The following is a 22798-nucleotide window of genomic DNA, read 5'->3' as shown; positions in this document are numbered from 1 at the left end:
TGCATTGAGAACCAAATAGAAGTGAAACCTACCCTCACTAAGGCACCATTCGCTGCAACTTACAGCACATATATGAGTACCTGGAGAGAGCTAATGGATAAGAGTTTGGAAAGGAAACAGGTCCCATCTATTTATGAGGTTTAGGAAAGACTTTGACAGGTAGATGGCATTTGACTTGGGTCTTGAATTATTGGTAGGAATGACTTTACCTATTCCTTTTATTTGACTATCAAATAGCCGTCATCCTTTTTCTTTTTCTTTTTGCTTTTAGGGCCATACTGGAGGCATATGTACGTTTCCAGGCTAGGGGTCGAATCGGAGCTACTGCTGCTGGCCTACACCACAGCCACAGCAACACAGGATCCGAGCTGCGTCTGGGACCTACACCACAGCTCATGGCAATGCCAGATCCTTAACCCACTGAGCAAGGCCAGGGATTGAACCTGCATCCTAAGATCCTAGTTGGGTTCGTTACCAATGAGCCACGATGGGAACTCTCCAGTCATCCTTTCTAAAACAGGTTTCTGATAGCTATAAAGATGTTTTCCAGTGCTAGATAATACCCATTCTTCACTAAAATAGGCCAGGAGTATATACATTTCTTAGGCATTATTATTATTATTATTATTATTTTTTTTTTTTGGTCTTTTTGTCTTTTCTAGGGATGCACCAGCGCCATATGGAGGTTCCCAGGCTAGGGGTCTAATCGGAGCTGTAGCCACCGGCCTACGCCAGAGCCACAGCAACGCGGGATCCGAGCTGCATCTGTGACCTACACCACAGCTCACGGCTGTCCTTAACCCATTGAGCAAGGGCAGGGATTGAACCCGCAACCTCATGGTTCCCAGTCGGATTCGTTAACCACTGCGCCACAACGGGAACTCCAGAAAAAGGAAATCTTTTTTTTTTTTGCTTTTAAGGGCTGCACCTACAGCATATGGATGTTCCCAGGCTGGGGGTTGAATCTGAGCTATAGCTACCAGCCTACACCACAGCCACAGCAACACCGGATCTGAGCTGTGTCTGCAACCTTCACCACAATCAGGGCAAGGCCGGATCCTTAACCCACTGAACAAGGCCAGGGAACGAACCTGCGTCCTCATGGATGCTAGTCAGATTCGTTAACCGCTGAGCCACAACAGGAACTCCTCTTAAGCATTATTGAGTTTGAACTTCCAGATCAGGACACCTCTGCAAACCTGAGCCAATTCTTAAGTATAACCATGATGTTTACTTATAGAAATGATTAATTAGGCTACTGTTTTCCCATGATGCTTGAGAAGAAGCAAGAGCAGTAATAAAATATAGGATAAATCCTTATCTTCTCTGGACCTCTACTTTCCTTGCTTTTAAAATAAAGGAGTTACATAATACATCTCCTTCACCATTATGATTAGATAGCCTTTCCAAACAATATAGCATATAGAAGTCTTTGCTTGGCAAATACAGTGATTTATTTTTTCCTCATAAATGATATAATAGATTTAAATTATAAGCCAGATGATATGGCATTTCATTTCAAGATGGTGAGAAGTTGGAAGCGAAGTTATACAGGGTGTCCTAGAAGAGATGATACAATACTGTGAAAATATGTGATATGAAAATGTGATATAACTGCAAAAATTAATGACTTTATTTATTTAATAACAATTATTTATTCCCTCCTAAAACTTTACTACTTTTACTAAGTAGAATGAAAAAAAGGATAGACTTTGAATTTTGATCTCATATTTGTCATTTTCTAGCCATTTACTTAGTTTTTCTCAGTATTAGTTTTCTTATACATAATTTTTAGGGTTATTGTGAAGATTAAATGAGATCATACATGAAGCATATATGTTAAGTGTTCCTCAATATCCATTCTTTCCTCCCCTAGTATTCCTGATTTTTAGCTGATGTTCATGTAACTATGTTCTGGTTATGAGCAAGTAAGTGTAACTTTCAGACAGGGTCTCTTCACCTTTTCCCCTTTCCCAGTTGAACAGAATATTGTGGTGAGTCACCTGAAACACTATGAGGAGGGCAACACTTCCAGAATGGTGGTACAAGAATGAAGATGCCCAGTCCTTGACATTGTGGAGCTGCCAGATCTGGATATCTTGTAATCTGAACTATAATACATGAGAGAAATAACATGTCTTGTTTAAGCCACTGTCTTTGGGGGGGAGGTCTTAGCTTAAGAGAGGAGCTCAGCTGTATCCTAACTGGTATAATCTTCAACACTGGTTCAGTGTTGGAACACATAGTAGGTGCTCCTTTTTTTCCCATAGGAAAAGACAAACTCAAAGTCTTTGCCTTTTTCTCTAATTAGAGCTTATAATTTAGTTGGGCAAAAACACATGAAAATGATTAATCACATTAGCAGGTCAATTATAAATGGGTAAAATGCTATGAGCATATCTTGATAAAGGTCTGGGAAACACAGGCAGAAGCATTTGTAAGAACTCACCCAAAGCTTCACTCACTCAAGATTTTTACCTTTCGTTGTATTTTTTTACCTCAAAAGAAGAAAATGAACTGCTAACTTATAGGCAGGAAAAAGGCTCAACAGAAGGAACAATTAAAATGAGAGGAACTGTGGAAGGCTTCACAGAGGATCTTATAATTAAACTGGGCCCTGAAATATGAGAAGGATTTCAACAAGTAGAGAATAAGAAGGGAAAGAATATTCACTCTGAAAGAACAGAGGCCCCAAGAAATCACTAGCATAGTGTGCACTTGGGGACTGGTAGCTAGTATTCTACCACTAAAATGTAAGTCTAGTGTATGTGCAGAGAGGATGGAGAGGTCAGGGTGCTAAGACAGGATAGTCAGGGCCACCATACATGATTGCACTGCACTGAAAAAAATCCTACAGGCACCATCATGTAGACCATAATTGGAATGAAGCACCCTAGAGTTACAGAATATACTAACTACATAAACCATACTAAGACTGCAGTAGACTCTGAATATCATTCTAATAAATTTAGACTTTAACCTACCCACATTAAGAAATAATGGAGGATTTCCAAGCAGGAGATGGATATGGATATGTTTTAGAAAGATAAATTGGATACCAGCATTGAATATAAACTAATGAGGGAGACAAAGTGAGGAATTCATAGAAAACTATTGCTTTATTCTGGGTGAAAGATGAATGCTTGAACTACAGTAGGAGAAATGAAAGCCAAATGGATTCAAGAGACATTTTAAAGGCAGAATCAACAGGATTCACTGGCCAATTGGATCTGTACAATACACAAGAAGGAAGCATTCAGGCCCCAGCAATTCTGAATTAGCTGACCTAGGATGGAGACCTGGAATCTATTTTAATAAGTAAAGTGTTTTTTTGTTAGAGATGGTTCACCAGCCATATTTTTCAAAATATTGGGCAAAAAGTGATGTTAGCCAGCCACAGACAAACAGGAAGAACAATTGAGCGGGAAAAGAGAGGATAATAAATTCAGTTTTGGACAAAAGCACTAACAGAGACATAATTAATAGGCAGGAAAAATGGACAAATTGTGTGATAACAAAATCTAGAGAAAAAATGATGGCTAAGTATGCCTTCCCTCCTGCTTATATTCCTTGTCTTCTTTTTAATGTCTTCTGATATTGGCTGACAGTCGACCAGGCCAAAATATTAACAACCCCCCAAAAACAAACAAAAACAACAACAAAAAAAGCCCTATATTTTTGAAAAGAAAATAGTGGAGAGAGAAAGAAGAAATACTCATTATTATACCACAAGATGTACACTTTTTTTCCTCTCAAATATAAATCATAAAAGAGATGAGGCCCACTTACTATCTTGACGATGTCAGAAGAAAAACTAGGGGAGTTCCCATTGTGGCTCAGCGGTTAACAAACAGACTAGCATCCATGAGAACACAGGTTCAAGGCCTGCCCTTGCTCAGTGGGTTAAGGATCCGGTATTGCCGTGACCTGTGGTGTAGGTCGCAGATACTGCTTGAATCCCACATTGCTGTGGCTGTGGCACAGGCTGGCGGCTACAGACCTGATTCATCCCTAGCCTGGGAATCTCTCTATATGCCACGCATGCGGCCCTAAAAAGACAAAAAAAAAAAAAAAAAAGACGAAAAACTAGGACATGTATAAAATAGTAAAGCATTTTAGTGTAAGTCTGCTACATTATCTAACACTGTTCTATTGACCTTTATACGGTATTAAATAACAAGAAAAATTACTTTGTGGTAGAGTGATTGAATGTGTGATTTTTCTTATGTCTCTCTCTTCTACTCTACCAAATTTATGATAATGAAATGGCATTATTAATGACCTTTCAAAAGAGTAGAACAGTTTGTACCTATCTTCTGGTTTTAACCAGAAAAGTTTGAAAAAATATTTTCAGTAATCTTAAAAAGATCTCCTGGGGGACACTGTCAGAAGACAATAGTATATATCAAAGGCTGCACCAGATTCATAAAGGACAAAGTTGTTTTTGGAAAAAAAAAAAAAAAAAGGAGTTAAAATCTCATGAATTAACAGATTAGGGGTCCCTCCACCAAACTCTGAGTCATTTATTATATCAGAACTATTATAAAAGGGGAGAGCTCTTCTATGAAAAGAGAATAAAACTTTAGGAGACAGAGGGACAGAGAACCTTTTCACAAAAAGGCCTGTTTTCCCTTAAATTGCAGTTTAAATTGCTGAGCAGTCATTTAGCCTTGAGAATATGGCCAATGAGAAATGGGAACAGACAAAAGCCTACATAGTTATAAGCTCTAGTCTGTGCTCTTAATCACTGGCACAGAACTCTATAGCTCTTCATACCCCTGCTTTTAATTTCCCTGAGGACACCTAGAGGCTGTTTGGCAAATGTTTGCAAGTCACAACTTGTTTTGTTAGAAGTAAATGAGACAACTCCAGTGAGAAAATAAATAAGGTTTCAGAGATTTCCAGATCTCCATTTGCAGTCATTTCCAAGGTGTTTAAGGTATGACTTTAAATGTATAATATGATAAAAGTTTAAAACCAGATAAAATATTTTAATCCATGCAACATACTCTCTTAAACCAACTGTTGAATACTCCTTAAGACAGGACTAAAAATCCCTAGGTAGCCTGACAAATCAGCTTTTCAAACCTGCCTCTGTGCCAAAATTACCCAAATTTCCACTTTTTAGGACCACACCAGTTTTTATCAAATGTGAATATTCAGATCAAGTAAATCCTAACACTTGCTATGCTGTCCTACTGTGAAAAAGCAACAGTTTATTAAAAGTTTTGATTTGCTATCTCATTTCCTTTTGCATCTAGAAAAAAATTTTAAATGCTATAAAGATTCCAAACCACATTTTGTGTAAAATTATTTAGTTTCCTCATAGTACAAATCAGAGAATCAAAATTCAAAGGCAGGAGTTCCCACTGTGTTCAGCTTGTTAAGAATCCTACTAGTATCCATGAGGATGCAGGTTTGATCCCTGGCCTCGCTTAGTGGGTTAAGGATCTGATGTTGCCAAGAGCTGCGGCACAGGTCAAAGATGTGGCTTGGATCTAGTGTTGCTGTGGCTGTGGTGTAGGCTGGCAGCTGCAGCTCTGATTAGACCCCTAGCCTGGGAACTTCCATATGCCGCAGGTGTGGACCTAAAAAGAAACAAAAAAATTCAAAAGCCTAGGCAACCAAAGAAAAAATTAGGTTGGAGTGCAGAATACATGTCCAGTCTAGACAGATATGCTTGTTGATAGGTGAGAGTGAACAAACCATAACCTTTCTGTGGACTTCAGTTCCCTCATGTGCCCCAGTTCAGAATGCCTGGGGTATAGCATGCTATAGGATATGGGTTCCCAAACTGTCAGTGCATTAGAATAATCCAGTGTGGTTAAAAGAAAAGAGATCAGCAAATCCTGTCTTGGATCATAATTTGGTTGGGGGTGGGGTGAGGGGAGGAAGAGGGATTTAGATTTAGATAGAGATTTAGAATCAATGCCACAGAGGGTAAAGTCATAACTGGGAAAGCACTGTATTCTGTAAAAGAAATGCACCAAGGCAGGGAAATAGGCTTTTATAAAGTGTCCTTCTGTTTCACAGTGATCTGCTTTTTGAATTGTTCCCAAAGTGTATAGAATTTAGAAACAAAAATAGCAGTTGCTAAGGTAGATGTTATTTAAAAAAATAAGTATTTTGATTATTTGGTAGATGATCCAGATTAGCACTATGTTGATCTTGGTTCCAGGAAATTTCTACATCTCATCAGTCTGTAAAAGACCTGTTTTCTCAATTAATGGAACAGACAACATTAACGGCATTTGCACTGAAGTTCATGTTGAAAGAGAAATTTTTTTTTGCTTTTTAGGGCCACGCCCACAGCAAATGGAGGTTCCCAGGCTAGGGGTCCAATCGGAGCTACACCTGCCAGCTTATGCCACAGCCACAGCCACGCCAGATCCGAGCCGCATCTGTGACGTACAACACAGCTCATGGCAATGCTGGAGATCCTTAACCCACTGAGTGAGGCCAGGGATCAAACCTGAGACCTCATGGTTCCTAGTGGGATTTGTTTCCACTGTGCCAGGATGGGAACTCCTTGAAAGAGAAATTTAAGTGTGACCACAGCTCTTCTCCTACCAAGTGGTCCTTATAACTTGAGGTTCCCCCATCAATACTCTAAATTATTGAATTTCTACTTAAATTCTCTATCTACAGATAGTTGAAAAAAGACACAGATCCCTATGACATGAATTCAATCTGAACAGGCACACAGCTAAGGACCACAAGGACAATCTTAGTCTTGCATTTGAACAGTAAACATCCCAACAATAGTGGTGGGTCCCTATTTTTTCATGGGAAACATTAGGGCCAGCGGTAATGACTGACACTTACTGAGGTAAAATTACTTCAGCATCTTTAAATAAATTACCTTATTATCTTCCCTTTGTGGAGGCTTATATTATCTCCCTTTTCCAGATAAGGAAACTGCACTGCAAAAGGTTAAGCTCTTTTCACCCTAATTTAGTTTTTATTTCATTTTAATCAAAAGACAACCTATTCATATTTTAATGAATCAAACAGCTTTATAAGGCTTAAGAAAAACAGTAGTCCCTTGCTCTCCTCTCCTCCCCCCCATTTCCTGCTTCACCTTGGCAACAATTTTCAGCTCTTTTGGTTGATTCTTTTTGGTATTTATCTCTGTATCTCTAAGTAACATGCTAATATTGACACTACTGATTTTTCAATTTTACTTGTCCTTCTACTATGCAAAATAAGGATTCAACTCTCTAAAATCTCCCCTCTCTTTATATTTTCCTCATTCTCCTAATATAGTTATACCCTATTTTTGCTTAGATTTGCATTTCACTTTTACTTTCTTATTACTATTCACTGCTGAGCCATATACCATGGCTCCTTTTTCTTTCCTGAAAAAATTTTCCATGGGAAAAAAAACCAAAAACCTTGTTTGCTTTACATCTTATTATCTGTTTATTATTTTTAATACAACACCTCAATCCATTTGGACACCTCAATTATTCTATCCATTTCATCTTCTTAGAAGACTCTCTCCTTGAGCTTTCCGATTTGCTCGAGCCTTGGCTTGTTGATTTCTATGCCTAGAGGAAAGCCTTCATCCTGAGACCTTTCAACTTGAATTTGATGATTCCTCTTGTTCATCTCTTTCTAGCTGAATCCTTCATTTTCAGTATCCCAGATCTCCATCCTTCTTGTTTTACTCCCCAATTTAGTAGACTAAACCCCTTAGTAACTTCCTGGTAACTGTCTGCAAAGTAAATTTTTGAGACTCTGCATAACTGAAAATATCTTTAACCCTTAAACTTAACTGATAGTTTTCCAGGTTAAGAATTGTAGGTTGGAAGTAATTTTTCCTCAGAATTTTGTAAGCTTTGCTGTGTTCTCTTCTAGCTCCTATTTGTTTTTGCTGAAGTCCAGAGCCATTTTAATTCCTGATCTTATATTTAACCCATGTGCAAGTTCAAACTTCAGTTCTTGCAAATTTTCCTGATTTATTTCTGGGTGATTTCATTTCTTCTATGTCCCTTTCTGGGACTTCTATTATCTAGGCACTAAATTTTCTTAAGTGGTACTCTTCCCACTTTCCTCCTTTTTGTAATTTTTAAATTTTATTTTATTTTTTTTGTCTTTTTAGGGCCACAGCCACTGCATATAGAGGTTCTCAGGCTAGGGGTCCAATCATAGCTGTAGCCACTGGCCTACACCACAGCTCACGGCAACGCCGGATCCTTTACCTACCCATTGAGCGAAGCCAGGGATTGAACCTGCAACCTCATGGTTCCTAGTCAGATTCGTTTCTGCTGTGCCACGACGGGAACTCCACCTTCCTCCTTTTTAAACAAACTTTTTTCCTTATTTTATAGATAAAAATATCTTAAGCCTGTTGTCTTTGGCAACCAGCATTATGCTACCAAACGATAGTTAACTAACCGATCCTGAATAAATAAAGTATTAATCAAGCAAAGTTCTGGTACCTTGGGAGCTCCACTGAGGCTGTGGCTGTGTGAGCCAAACAATGTTCTACCACCAACTGCCCAATTCTACCAGAGCAGTTCAACTCTGACTAGTTATATACATTGGGATTTCAAGTTTGAAAAAAAATCACAGGCTTAAAAGTGGATTCCCATTACCTCCACCCTGACAATGATTTATAACTCTTTAATAAGGTCTACTTTTTGTGGGGTGGTAGAGGCAAGTGTGGGTGATTTGAGAGGTAAGAAAGGGTCCTCTGCTGGGCTTTTCCCCTCCACTGCTGAGACTATTCTGCTTCTGGGTAAAGTGTTCTGCCAGCGTTCACACTTGTGGTAAGAGAAGGTTTAAATCTAAAGCAGTTTCAGGATGGGGGAAGGATCACTGAGCGTTAACTGTTACCTCTTCCACTGTGCTCGAGAAAAGAAAATCACCTGCTTTTCCCAACCCCTTGGGGTATGAATAATAATAAGAGTTCACATTCTATTTCAGAAAAGTTGCCATCTGAGCAAACAAAGAGGTGAATAAGTGAGTTGGAGATACACCCTGTCTTTTCTATATTGTAGCTCTATGTTCGCCTCCTTACTCACAAAAAGTAAGAAGCAAAAAGAAGAAATTAAGTCAATAATGTAGCACATAAAAATAAATAAAAGAACACCCTCTGTCTTAGATGGTTAAGGCAAACCTTTAAAGACACTCAAAAATGTGTTTTCCTTACTTAAAGAAAGGAAATGGAAGAGAACTGTCACTCCTGACATTTACTTATGATCACTTCCCACTTTTAAGAGTTCCATAAACACAAGAAGCCAATTCCCCAAAATGACAGCTTGCATTTCTATTCTCACTTTCCAGGTTATAAATCTCAGTTATGGATATATTCATAGCACACTGTATTATACTGTTACTGTGTTCCAATCAGGCAGCTGAAATAAAAGAAACTTAAATATCATAGATCCAGCAGTGTCAGAATTAGGATTTTGAATTGCTTAAAACAAGCTGGTTGACTAAATGCATCAGGATAAACAAGGTAAGACAATCCCATGATCAAAACAAAAGCTCCCCAGACCAGGTTCTCCACTTTGCTGGTATTAGAATTTGGTGAAACTTTTTGTGCTATTTTCTAAGAGTTGAAAGAAGACTTTACAGTCAAAGACCACACCCATGAGTCTCAGCTTTGCCTAACTTCCTTTTTTCCTTCAATAGTACTTCTTTCGCTCAAACTATCAAATTCTATGGATTGACGTGCAAAACTAAATAGTATAACACCAAAAGAGAAGTTAGGCATGTGATATTCTACTCATCTGAGGTAAACATAAACACTGCACTGCCCAATTAGCTTGCTCAGCCATGTAAGGTGTGTCCTCTCCTCGGAGAAGGGGCAGTGTTGAGAGTCTAAAGATGGGGGAGGGGGAGTCATCAGTTTAAATGGCTACTTAATATTAAAAATCTGTCTCATAAATCATATAAATTAGGGATCTACAGAATATATTTGGATGGGGGAACTACAAGAAAAAATTTACATTCACTATGAGGAGGTATAAAAGAAGACTTCCGTGTAAAAGAAGGGCACATATGAATATCTCCTACAATTTGTGGTATTTTAATGTTCATCAAAAAGGAAATAACAGACTTTAAAAGGTTGAAAACCATTAATATCAAGGGAAAGGCATTTCTAGTTTAGGGATAGTGAATACATAAAGTCATGAAATTACATTATAGTAAAAGCCACCTATAAATGGCTATAAACAGCAAAACTATTTAATTATCCCACAAGAACAGTTGATTTTCTTCAAGCAATTTAAAAGACTATATTATCTTGAAGGGACCTGAGTCCCCGCTTTCCGTCTGTATAGCAAGTCATTCTCTATAGTGAAACTACCTGATTGCCTGATTACCTGCTGCTCAAGAGAACAATTCTCCATACCTCATTCTATTGCAAGGATCTCAAGGATTCTTATAACTTCAACTTACTAAGTAACCATCAAAATGGAATTCATTATTATTTTTCTTAATCCACTCAATTTCTAATAATTCCTTCCCATAATAATTTGAAAGACAGCCTGTTTTCACTAGACTCTTCTTTTTTGCAAAGAAAAAGTATTAGTGGTTAAAGGCTATTATAGATTACTGGTGCTCAAACTGTTTACTCTCATAATTTGGTGATGATAATTATCATCATATAGAGTATATCTTTGAAGGTAAAAGGAACAAAATTCAGGTTTCTTTTTATGGCTGCAGGTGAAGAATATGGAAGTTCCCAGGCTAGGGGTCAAAATGGAGCTACAGGACTACACCACAGTCACAGCCACACCAGATCTGAGCCACATCTGTGACCTATACTACAGCTTGCGGCAATGTCAGATCCTTAACCCACTGAGTGGAGACCAGGGATCAAACCTGCATCCTCACAGACACTATGCTGGATTCTTAACCTGCTGAGCCACAACAGGAACTCCCAAAATTCAGGTTTCTCTCTAGGACATTTCTCCCATGAGACAATTATCATTATTATTTACCTCTCAAAGTTTTTTCTCAAAAAAAAAGTAATTTCTTAAGAAATGTTTTCCTTGCTTATACAACAATGTGGATACATTCAACACAACTGAACTACGGCTAATGCGGTAAATTTCATGTTATATGTATTTTACCACAATTAAAAAATGTTTTTATAGACTAGTGTTTTTATAGACTAGAGACTGAAAAACTATGACACAGGCACTATAGAAGACCCAAAGGCTTGTTTTCAGCTGCAAAGGACCTAGTACCACTGCCTGTTTCAATCCTCCTCAACCTTTTTTTTTTTTTTTTGCTTTTTAGGGCCACACTCATGGCATATGGAAAGTTTCCAGGCGAGGGGTCAAATCGGAGCTACAGCTGCCGGCCCACGCCACAGCCACAGAACACCAGATCGAAACTGTGTCTGCCACCTACACCACAGCCCATGGCAATGCCAGATACTTAACCCACTGAGCAAGGCCAGGGATGGAACCCGTGTCCTCTAGGATACTAGTCAGACTGATTTCCGCTGTGCCACAATGGGAACTCCCGCCTCAACTTTTTGAACAGCTGTCAAAAAATGCATGTAGTTCAAAAGGCTTTATACACTAAATAACCACCCCGTCACAAGGCAGTTCAATTCATATTCTCTCTTATCCTTTTTTGAAGATAATTCAGAATTTTGGTTCTGGACTATAAAGAGATTTTGTTACCTGCTCTAGATAATGGCCTCTGCTTTTTCTCTACCCATGATTGAAAACCACAGCAGCAAGCACAAGAGATAACATGTGAGGAATGGTAGCCACAACATAAATCCTACAGAAAGTGGAAACTAAAACGTGGCTTGACATTATTAAACACAAGCAAGTTGAAACTGAACAGTAATATTCATGCTTAGAAAGGTATTAGAAAACAAAAGGATAAATAAATAGTAGGAATAACTAAGCTAAAGCATGGAAACATAGTTGGCTCTAGAACAACACAGGTTTGAAATGTACAGGTCCACTTATTCATGGATTTTTCTCAAGAATAAATAGTACAGTACTATATTTTTGGTTGGCTGAATCCCTGGATGTGGAACTGCCCATGTGGTGGAACAAGAGATACAAAAGAACCCTGGGTTCAGAAGGCCAACTGTAAATTAGACCCAGATTTTCAAATGCATAGAGGATAGACATCCCTAACCCCTGTGTTGATCAAAGGTCAACTCTAGGCAGAATAATGAAGTTTTATATCAACAGCTATCTATTTTTTTATTTACCATTTCCTTATAGATAATAGGTATGATTTAAAAAACATACAAAGTCTCTGTTACATGGCACACCCTCAAATTATGTCAATAATTATTTCTTCTAGATTAGCAGACAATAAATTAAGATACTCAAATATTCAAGCAATGACACAATGCCCACAACCCTTTGTAAATAACATTTATGAATGTCTTGAAGTCTCCACAGTTCACAGATGTATACTGTTAAACTGTATTATCTAAGGTCAGAATTTTGAAAGTAATCAGAAAATATCTGAAATAATCATTTATAAAACTTAATAATTCTAGCAAAGAATACACAATATACTACTATCCACATATTAACAGTAAACCCTTAGCTGAGTAAAACAGTGGGCTTTGGTTAGATGGTCTGTATTCCTTAGAAGTCAGCCATGTTCTTATGTGTGCGCACAGGCCATGTACATACCTGGACTGTGCTAATGATTTTCATTTCATATTAAATTAAGTAAAAGCATGCTGAGCTTGCATATTTCTTCACCCACTCATTTCAAAACGCCCCAATGGGATTTGGCTAGAGTAGAATGTCAGCTTGGTTACTACCTCTAAAGCAAGAAATTTCCCTGCAAAATTGGGAAGCTGATGACAACAAAGTGAAACCAATGCTTTCTCAGCTGAATTTCACTCTTGGGTATTTTTTTTCCTAGGGCCGCACCCATGGCATATGGAGGTTCCCAGGCTAGAGGTCTAATCAGAGCTGCAGCCGCCGGCCTACACCATAGCCACAGCAATGCCAGATCCGAACTGCATCTACAACCTATACCACTGCTCACGGCCATGTCGGATCCTTAACCCACTGAACAAGGCTAGGGATCAAACCTGCAACCCCACGGTTCCTAGTCAGATTTGTTAACCACTGAGCCACGAAGGGAACTCCACTCTTGGTTTCTTTTAGGGCATAGAAAAGCTTGCCCATGTAGAAGCAACACCCTTTCTTTCATAAATTGGAATAAAGGAGAGAAAAAAACAGTAAAACACTATTATCAGCTTCAACCTATCTATAGCATTTTCCCTGAATATGAAAAAAAAAAAAAAAGGGAAAAAAAACGGTGGGGGATAAAAATGACCTGGATGAGTATGCAGGTCTTCACTCTCAGCATGATTGGTGTTTCACACCCTTTTGGGCGGGGGGCACATCCAGCATATGGAAGTTCTCAGGGGTTGAATCAGAGCTGCAGCTGCTGGCCTACACTACAGCCACAGCAAAGCGGGATTCAAGCCACATCTGTGACCTACACCACAGCTCACAACAACGTCAGATCATTAACCCACCAAGTAAGGCCAGGTATCAAACCTGAATCCTCATGGATACTACTCAGGTTCATTACCACTAAGCCACAACAGGAACTCCCCACACCCATCTACTCTAAGGAGTTTTTGTTTGTTAGCTTTTTAAAGTTATGGAACTTTCTGCTGATTATTACTGCTGTTTTAAAAACAATGTACAGGTGTCCCCTGGTAATTTAGTGGTTAGGACATGGTGCTTTCACCACTGCAGCCCAGGTTCAATCCCTGGTCTGGGAACTAAGATCCCACATCAAGCTGTGGCATACCATGGCCAAAAAACCCCAGAAAACAAAAAAAGTACAGCTGATGCTTGAACAGCATAGGTTTTAACTGTACAATACACTTATAGGCATTTTTTTTTTCATTAAAAACACACTACTACACTATTTGCAGTTGGTTGAATCTAAGGATGCAGACACTTGGATACAGAGGGCTGACTATAAATTACATGCAGATTTTTAACCACTGGGATGCTTGGCACCCCTCACCCTGAGGTATTATTCAAGGGTCGACCACAATACTTTCAAATGTTTTCATGAATTCTTTCAGACCTTCAAAGAACAGAGAGCTTTTAAGCTATGTAAACTACCTTTATGCAGAGAAAGAAGGACTTGTTCTGAGTTCTTTATAGAAAACCAGCATAATCTTGATATCAAACTATGGCAAAGATAACACAGAAAAAAGACGATTAAGGATGAAACTCAATTACTGATTTTAAAGAAAAATGTTACCGAAAAGAAATCTATACACTTATATATTACACAATGACCAAGTGTAAGGTTGGTTCAAAAACCAGAACTCTGCTAAAATAATTTGCCACTCCAATAGGTCAAGGAACAAAAGCACACGATAGACCATGACAGATGCCAAAGTACCATTGATAAAACTCAACTTCTACTCCTGATGAAAATGTCTAGTTAAGTAGTAATGAAAAGACTTCATCTTAACAAGAAATATATGTATGAAATGAACACTCAACATCTATTATTTAAAATTGCTCTCAAAGTGCTAGCCAATGTACAGACCAAAAGAAAAAACAAAACAAAAAACCCCCCAATTTAGACATAATCCAAAATCCATTCTCTGCAAAAATTCCAGTAAGCTAGAAATATTAAAGACACTTCCTTGATAAATAAAATTATTTGAAATTTATTGAAAAACTCTTATTTAATGATGACACAGTAAAAACATCCATGAACTAAGAAATAAGAAAAGGAAGGCCATGGAGTTCCTGCTGTGGTTCAGCAGGTTAAGAATCCAACTAGTATCCATGAGGATTCAGGTTCCATCCCTAGCCTTGCTCAGTGGTTTAAGGATCTGGCATTGCCACAAGCTACAGCTATAGATAGGTCACAGATGCAGCTGGGAGTTGCTGTGGCTGTGGCATAGCCTGGAAGGTGCAGTTCCAATTCCACCCCTAGCCTGGGAACATCCATATGGCCCAGGTGTGGCCATTAAAAAATAAATAAATAAATAAACAAACAAATAAATAAATAAATAAGAAAAGAAAGAAAGAAAAGGAAGGCCAGAATCACTATTATTACCTATTACTGTTCTGGAGAAGCTAGATAGTTATTAAATCAATGAAAGAAAGAAATATAAAGAAAAAAGTAAGATTATATTCAGATGATTGTTTCCCTAGAAAATTCAAAAGAAACAATTTAAGACTAATAAGTTTAGAAAGTTGGCCAGATATATAAATCATCTACATACCAGTAACAAAACATTATTAGTGAGTAGCTGAAACCCCCCAAAGACTTAAATTTTAACGAAAGCAAATTCAACAGCTTACTTTAAATTTTACCTGAGAGGGAATGTAATAATCACAGACATTTTGAAAAAGGCAAATGAAGAGAGACTTGCTCTATGAATTACTAAAAAGTGCCTAATTACCGAGATTGGTACGTATATAGGAGGGCACAACAGAGCAAAGCAACAGAAGATCCAAAAAAACACCCATGTTCAGATGGAAATTTACTATAGTAAGATAGTTTTCCAGTCATTTGGGAAAGAACTGATTTCAACAAATGATTTCAGGAAAAATGACTAAATCTCTATCTTATACAATGTACAAAAATAATTTGCATACATTTTTATGAGTAAAGCATGCAAAACTATAAAAAGAAGTAACAGACAAGATAGGAAACTATTTTAATAATTTTTCAGTGGTGACTGATTCTTAGGCCATACAAAGCCTGAGCATTTAAAACCAAAGACTAATGGTTCTTGAAAGTATTTGCCATGTAATTCACAAAGGATTAATATATCTGTATCGTAATGAAATACAAATAATTTTGAAGAACAAGGACAAATATATAAACAGGCCAAAGGTTAACTACAGTTATGGTAAAGGCATATGGTCTAGGCAAAGCAATACCATGCTGACATTAAGATCAAGTAGAGCTACATATGGTAAGATTTCCACCATATTTTTTTATCTGAAAACCATAGAATAGAACTGTATGCATATAAAATCTCATTTTCATAAGAAGGCAAAACAGTATGTTTACCTACACATAAGAGATGTGAAAGGTTGGAGCACCTATGGCTGGGGAGAGGGTTACAAAGGAGTTTCATTTTCTGCTTTATACAAGTCTCTACCATTTTAGGGTTTTCCTCCCCTCCCCAATGAAAGGGACAAGATAGTTTTCCAGCAGAATACATAGCTTTGCTTCTCTCTTACGTTTCGACTGAAATGTGCATTCCAACCTTGGTAGGGAGGGAGATCACTATTTCTCCTTACTTTCATGTCACTTCACTTCCTTCACCACCACTTCCCTCTTAAGATATAACTTGTCAAAAGAATCTGTGAGATAAACGACACTTCGATAGCAAGACTGCTCTACTTTTGCTTGTTATAGCACGTTAAGAGCCACAAAGACTCTGGTTTGGGTATCTTCCCCCTTCTTTCTTCACTTTGTGACAAGCACAGCTTGTTATACCGGTAACTCTTCGCTAGTCAGTTTACACCGCGCTGGGGATTCCGTCTAACTCCCAGTTCCGTGGGGGCAGGGTGTGCTCTCTCCGCCTCAGCCACCCACCCATTCTCTCCGTGACCCTCGGGGAAGTTTCCTAACTTCTCATTGACAAGGCTCTGATGACACTCTGCAGGAAAGCTGAGAGCGGAACTGTGCAATAATCCTGGGAAAAACAACAGAAAGAACCTAGGAAGTTTTCGAAAGAGTAACAACGGCAGTACTAGCTTGAGGAAGACAGCCCCTGTGAGGACTGGAGGCTAGGACATTTCGCGCGGGGTCCACCACTCCCCCTGACATCGCAGGCCCTGCTTCCCCAGTTGGCCCGCCAAGAATTCAAGTCCCCGAGATTAGCACGGCGCGGAATCCCGGTGGATCCCTCCCCTTGAGCCGACGCAGAGGGGGCAGTTGTTTGCTGAGCTGACGTTGCGGGCCGGGAAAGCCCCTTCCGGGTCCTCTCTGGGACGCTGACCTAGGTCATTTCACTAACAGTAAGTCCCTCCCCACTCTAAGAACCGGTCGTCTCTGCAGCTCCTCGGCTTCTCTCCCTGCGGCGCCCATATGGACAGCGCATGCCTCTCGCTCACACACACACACACACACACACACACACACAAGTGCGCCGCCGCCGTGCCCGACGGATTCGGACACACCAGCTCGCTCACAAATTTTCTTACTCACAGTTCAAGGTGTCCGCACCTGCCTCGCACGCCACGGGGCTCCGACACCCGGCCAGGGGAATCCAACCGGAAATTGTTTTCCGTTCCAGTTCAGAGGGCAGCGCCTGCGCGCGGAGCCATTAACCCTTCACCTTCCACCTCGCCAGACCTGGCCCCCTCCCGCCCGCCCTGCCCATTCAAGCCCCGCCCAGCGCAACTCCGCCCTGCCTCTCGGGGAAAACCACAGCCACAGAAAAGGCTTCCATTGTCAAGTTTAAAGGTGACCTAGGGGGTCTTGGCAAAATTTCTGCCAAACATTAAATAACAGTGTCTAATACCACACAGTATGTAAACTGAGATTTACCTGAGAGGCCTGCTGAACACGTAGATTCACCCCTAGAGATTCCCAGAGTTCAGAGCAACTGGGGTGAAGCCCAGGAACCCCCATTTTCAAGAGATCCTCATGTGAATGTGATTGAGGCGATTGAGGTTCACACTTTGAGAAAAATCACACACACACACACCCATTCGATTTTTCACAAACCAGTAACACTTCATTAAATGTACTTGCTGAAGTTGAAAGGTGCTCCTTGAATTGCAACTAAATCTTTATCAGAAAATTTCCCATGACTTACAACTTGCCCATTATTCCGTTTCCTAACTGTGCTTGAATATTCTCCAAAATAGAAATTTTACACAGATAGCTCCAGAAAAGTTTTAGTTCTGATAACTACTCCCTCGGGCAAGTTGTTTAACCTAATGAACTTTGATTTTTAAAAATCTGACAAATGAGGACCATGAAAACTTCTTCACTGGATGGACAGTTGCAGAATCAATCGAAAATTTAAACAAAAGTCGTGGTAAACTCTAGAATGCTCTGCAAGTGAAAAGTGTTGTCTGGAATCACTCCTGTCAATCTGGCCTCTTCCCACCACCAAGATTATCTCCAGGACCCCTTTCAGGAAAAGAGCAGTCAAATCCATAGTATATGTGGAAGCTTCCCGAGAGCACTGAAGGCTGAGACTCTCCAAGTTGACTGGAACATGATTGCTTCTGGCTGAATGCATGTAGCACTTTTAGAAGCCCCCATGGTGGGGAGTTCCCGTCGTGGCGCAGTGGTTAACGAATCCGACTAGGAACCATGAAGTTGTGGGTTCGGTCCCTTCCCTTGCTCAGTGGGTTAACGATCCGGCGTTGCCGTGAGCTGTGGTGTAGGTTGCAGACGCGGCTCGGATCTTGCGTTGGCGTAGGCTGGCTGCCACAGCTCCGATTGTGGCGGCCCAAGCAATAGCAAAAAGACAAAAAAAAAAAAAAAAAAGCTTCCATGGTGATGAACTACTATTTGTTTAATTCTACGCTATTAAAAAAATTCTCACTATTTTTGCATATATATGACAGGGGTTAATGGTGTTTGAAAAAGGCTTTATTACCAAGCACAAATGTACTAAGGGTGTTGAAATAGCAATTTGATAGCCAGGATAAAATAACCATGAATACTATGTATCATTGTCAGGAAGAGCCTGCTTTAGAAGGGAGTTCTATAGCCATAGACGAAATTTCCCAAGTTGAGAACACTCCTGTCCTAGCTATCTTGGCCAAACCATGCCTAGACAGTTCTTCAGTCCGTCCATGATACTTTTCCATATTGAAAGTTTCAAGCCTAGCTTTGGAGTCTTGAGCTCTTTTTCTAGTTATATTGTCTCAGGATCTTGCTCCTCCTAGGATATCTCAGGAGGATGGGGTTCTGACTGCCTCACTTTCTCCCTGCACTTTTTTTTTTCTTTTTCAGGGTCACACCCAAGGCATATGGAAGTTCCCAGGCTAGAGGTCAAATCAGAGCTGCAGCTGCCGGCCTAGGCTGCAGTCACAGCAACTCGGTATCTGAACCGCATCCATGACCTATACCACAGCTCACAGCAATGCCAGATCCTTAACCCACTGAGCATGGCCAGGGATTGAACCCACATCCTCATGGTTACTAGTCAGATTTGTTTCCACTGAGCCACAACGGGAACTCCCAACAATACAAAATTTTTTGTTAAAGAATTTTAAAGAATAATTTTAGGTTCACGGTAAATTTGAGAGGAAGATACAGACTCCCTACCCTGTAACATGCATAAGACTTTCATTATCAACATTTCCCACCAAAGTAGTACATATGTCACAATTAATGAACCTGCATTGACATATTATTATCCAAAGTCCATAGTTTACATTAGGGGTTCACTGTTGGTGTTGTACTCTCCATGTTGACTGGAACATGATTATATCTGGCTGAGAGTGTGGACAAAAGAATAATGACATGTTCATAACTATAGTATCATATGATACTAGAGTGTACTAGTATACTCTGTATACTCTGACTTATATCTATCATTATAGTATCTTACAATACTGGAATAGTTTCATTGCCCTAAAAATCCTCTGTGCTCCTCCACCTATTCATCCCTTCTTCCCCCTAATCTCTGGCAATCACTCATCTATTCGCTGTCTCCATAGTTTTGCCTTTTCCAGAATGTCATGAACCATATAATATGAAACCTTTTAAGGTTGTCTTCTTTCATTTAGCAATAATGCATTTTAATCTCCTCTATGTCTTTTCATGGCTTGATAGCTCATTTCCTTTTAATACTGAGTAATATTCCATTGTCTAGATGTACCAAAGTTTATTTATCCATTCGCCTACTGAAGGACATCTTGGTTGCTTCCAACTTTCAGGAATTATAAATATATTTGCACTAAACATTAGTTTGCAGATTTTTGTGTGCACGTAGGTTTTCAACTGCTTTGGGTAAATACCAAGGAGTATTATTGTTTTGTTGCATGGCAAGAGTATGTTTAATTTTGTAACAAACTTCCAAACTGTCTTCCTAAGTTTCTGTACCATTTTGCATCCTCGCCAGCAATGAATAAGAGTCCCTGTTACCCCACATCCTTGCCAACATTTGGTGTTGTCAGTGTTCTGGATTTTTTGGAGTGTACTGATATCTGATTGTGCTTCAATTTTAATTTTCCTGATGACATATGATGTGGAGCATCTTTTCACATGGTTATTTGCAACCTGTATATCTTCTTTTGCAAAATACCTGTTAAGGTCTTTGGCCCATTTTAAAAACTGGATTGTTTTCTTATTGTTGAATTAGAAGAGTTCTTTGTATATTTTGGATTGCAGACCTTTACCAGATATGTCTTTTGAAAGTATTTTCTCCCAGGGTCTTGCACAGCAGAAAAATTTAATTTTAATGAAGTCTAACTTACCTAAGCACTGCTTTTGAGCAAATTGAAGGAGCTGTCTTGACTATTTCTTTTTTTTTTGTCTTTTTAGGGCCACACCTGCAGCATATGGAGGTTCCCAGGCTAGGGGTCTAATTGGAGCTGTAGCCACCAGCCTACGCCACAGTCACAGCAACACCAGATCCTAGCCATGTCTGCAAACTACACCACAGCTTACGGCAACGTGGGATCCTTAACCCACTGAGCGAGGCCAGGTATCAAAACTGCAACCTCATGGTTCCTAGTCAGATTTGTTTCCTCTGCACCACGATGAGAACACAGACTATTTCTGATTAAAATAGTAGAATTTAATAAAAAACTCAGAATGTAAAAATGAAGTCATGAGCATTTTGAAATATAAAAGTGCTAAACACTTTGAATAAGGAAAGAGCAAATTAAATATTCCTTCCTTCCTACCATTCTTTCTTTCCCATCCCATGGCATATGGAGTTTCCAGGCCAGGGATCAGATCCGAGCCACAGTTGCCACCCAAGCTGCAGCTGTGGCAATGCTGGATCCTTAACCCACTGTTCTGGGCCAAGGATTGAACCTGTGTCCCATTGCTCCCAAGAGGCCGCCTATCCCATTGCATTATAGGGGGAACTCCTAAATATACACATTTCTTAAATGTATATTTGTATTTCTTTCCACTCCCATGATGTTGTAAGTCATGAAGAGAAGTGACTGCATACTTCTCCAATGTGTGAAACATGCATGAATGCCTGGGTGGGGTACATGGATAAGTTTTGTGCTACAACGGTGTCAAACATTTTCCTTTTTTTTTTTTTTTAAATGATGACTTTTTATAATTGCATATAGTTTTGTTTTATTTTATTTTATATTATTTTAATTTTTGGCCTTTTTGCCTTTTCTAGGGCTGCTCTTGTGGCATGTGGAAGTTCCCAGGCTACAGGTCTAATCGGAACTGTAGCCACCGGCCTATGCCAGAGCCATAGCTACGTGGGATCGGAGCCTCGTCTGTGACCTACACCATGGCTTATGGCAACACCAGCTCCCCACTGAGCGAGGCCAGGGATTGAACCTGCAACCTCATGGTTCCTAGTTGGATTCGCTACCCACTGAGCCACAACAGGAACTCATTATTTTTTTTTATTTTCTTTTTTTTGTGCAATATGTTTTTATTAAGGTTAGAAATTGAGTTGAGACATTTATTTGAGGAATAACTCTTTCAAAATGACATAATGTTACTCCAGTTTTTCTCTTATTATTATAACAAGCAGTACTGGAGGGTAAAGTGGAATGAAGATGAGAACTGCAGGCTTATTAAAATTATTTTGGGACTTATTTTCAAAACTGCTTAATACTTTAGAGAGAGTTCTGAATATAAATCTAGAAACACAGAAAGATGCCAGTATAAACACTTACTACAACTTGGAATGTCAGGTATGCATCAATGATCTCTGTCAAATCTTTGATGTGAAATATCACTATTAATAGAATCTGGTTGACTTCTGATATAGGATGACATCTGGACTAGCTGTTTGTGTCTCAGTCTCTCTTAATTCAATGCCTAATGAAAAAATCAGGAAAATATGATAACTCATAATAGCATCAAAAGGCAGATTGATGACCAAGCCCAGTGTGTATGGCTGAGAAGCTGTGCCCTTGTCCAGGGCACCCAGCTGACGTAGGTGCTCACTTGCCAAGCCTCACCACCTTGGGCTTAAGTCTTCCAGAGTAGCTGTAACCCTGATAACATGTATCCTACTGACAGAGTAGCTGTAACCCTGATAATATGTATCCTACTGACAGAATTTGCAAGAACTGCAGGGCTGAAATGGACATGAACTTTGTTGTCTGAAGATTTGAAGGTGAGCAAATCTGCCACTCTGAAGCAGAGTTAGAAATCTATCTGTAGAGTTTCCTGTGGCCCAGTAGGTTAAGGAGCTGGCCTTATCAGGGTAGCAGCTTGGGTTGCTGCTGTGGCTTGTGTTGGATCCCCTGCCCAGGAACTTCCACATGCCACAAGTGCAGCCAAAAAAAAAAAAGAAGAAGAAGAAAGGCTGTCTCTCATGGCACTTACCAGTGAAATGGACAGTAACCCCACCACTATATGTAACCTACAGATAGTATTTTACATGTTGTTGCCCCATTGTCTCCCATTAGTACTTCTTCTTCTTCTTTTTTTTTTTTTTTTTTTGTCTTTTTGCCATTTCTTGGGCCGCTCCTGCGAGATATGGAAGTTCCCAGGCTAGGGGTCGAATTGGAGCTGTAGCCACCGGCCTACGCCAGAGCCACAGCAACGCGGGATCCCAGCTGCATCTGCAGCCTACACCACAGCTCACGGCAACACCGGATCCCCACTGAGCAAGGCCAGGGATCGAACCCACAACCTCATGGTTCCTAGTCGGATTTGTTAA

The 22798-nt window shown here is 39.6% G+C and overlaps 1 protein-coding gene across 5 annotated transcripts in view; it reads right to left on the bottom strand.

Moving 5' to 3' along the window:
* Positions 1–22798, bottom strand: part of TANK (TRAF family member associated NFKB activator) — a 95675-nt gene that overhangs the window by 60761 nt on the left and 12116 nt on the right. For 2 of the 5 annotated variants that reach the window (XM_047772730.1, XM_047772735.1), the window contains exon 1: positions 17167–17263. The exons of 1 other annotated variant lie outside the window; for it this stretch is intronic. The gene's annotated coding sequence lies outside the window, so the exon portion shown is untranslated. Of the gene's footprint in view, positions 1–2003; positions 2098–17166; positions 17264–22798 lie in introns of those variants that run through there. 2 more of the 5 variants (XM_047772732.1, XM_047772734.1) reach the window with 2 other exon arrangements.

This window comes from Phacochoerus africanus, chromosome 3 (genome assembly GCF_016906955.1).
Source record: "Phacochoerus africanus isolate WHEZ1 chromosome 3, ROS_Pafr_v1, whole genome shotgun sequence".
NCBI classification, from domain to species: Eukaryota; Metazoa; Chordata; class Mammalia; order Artiodactyla; family Suidae; genus Phacochoerus; species Phacochoerus africanus.
Note: the sequence above shows the minus strand (reverse complement) of the source record. Positions and strands in the feature narration are given on the sequence as shown.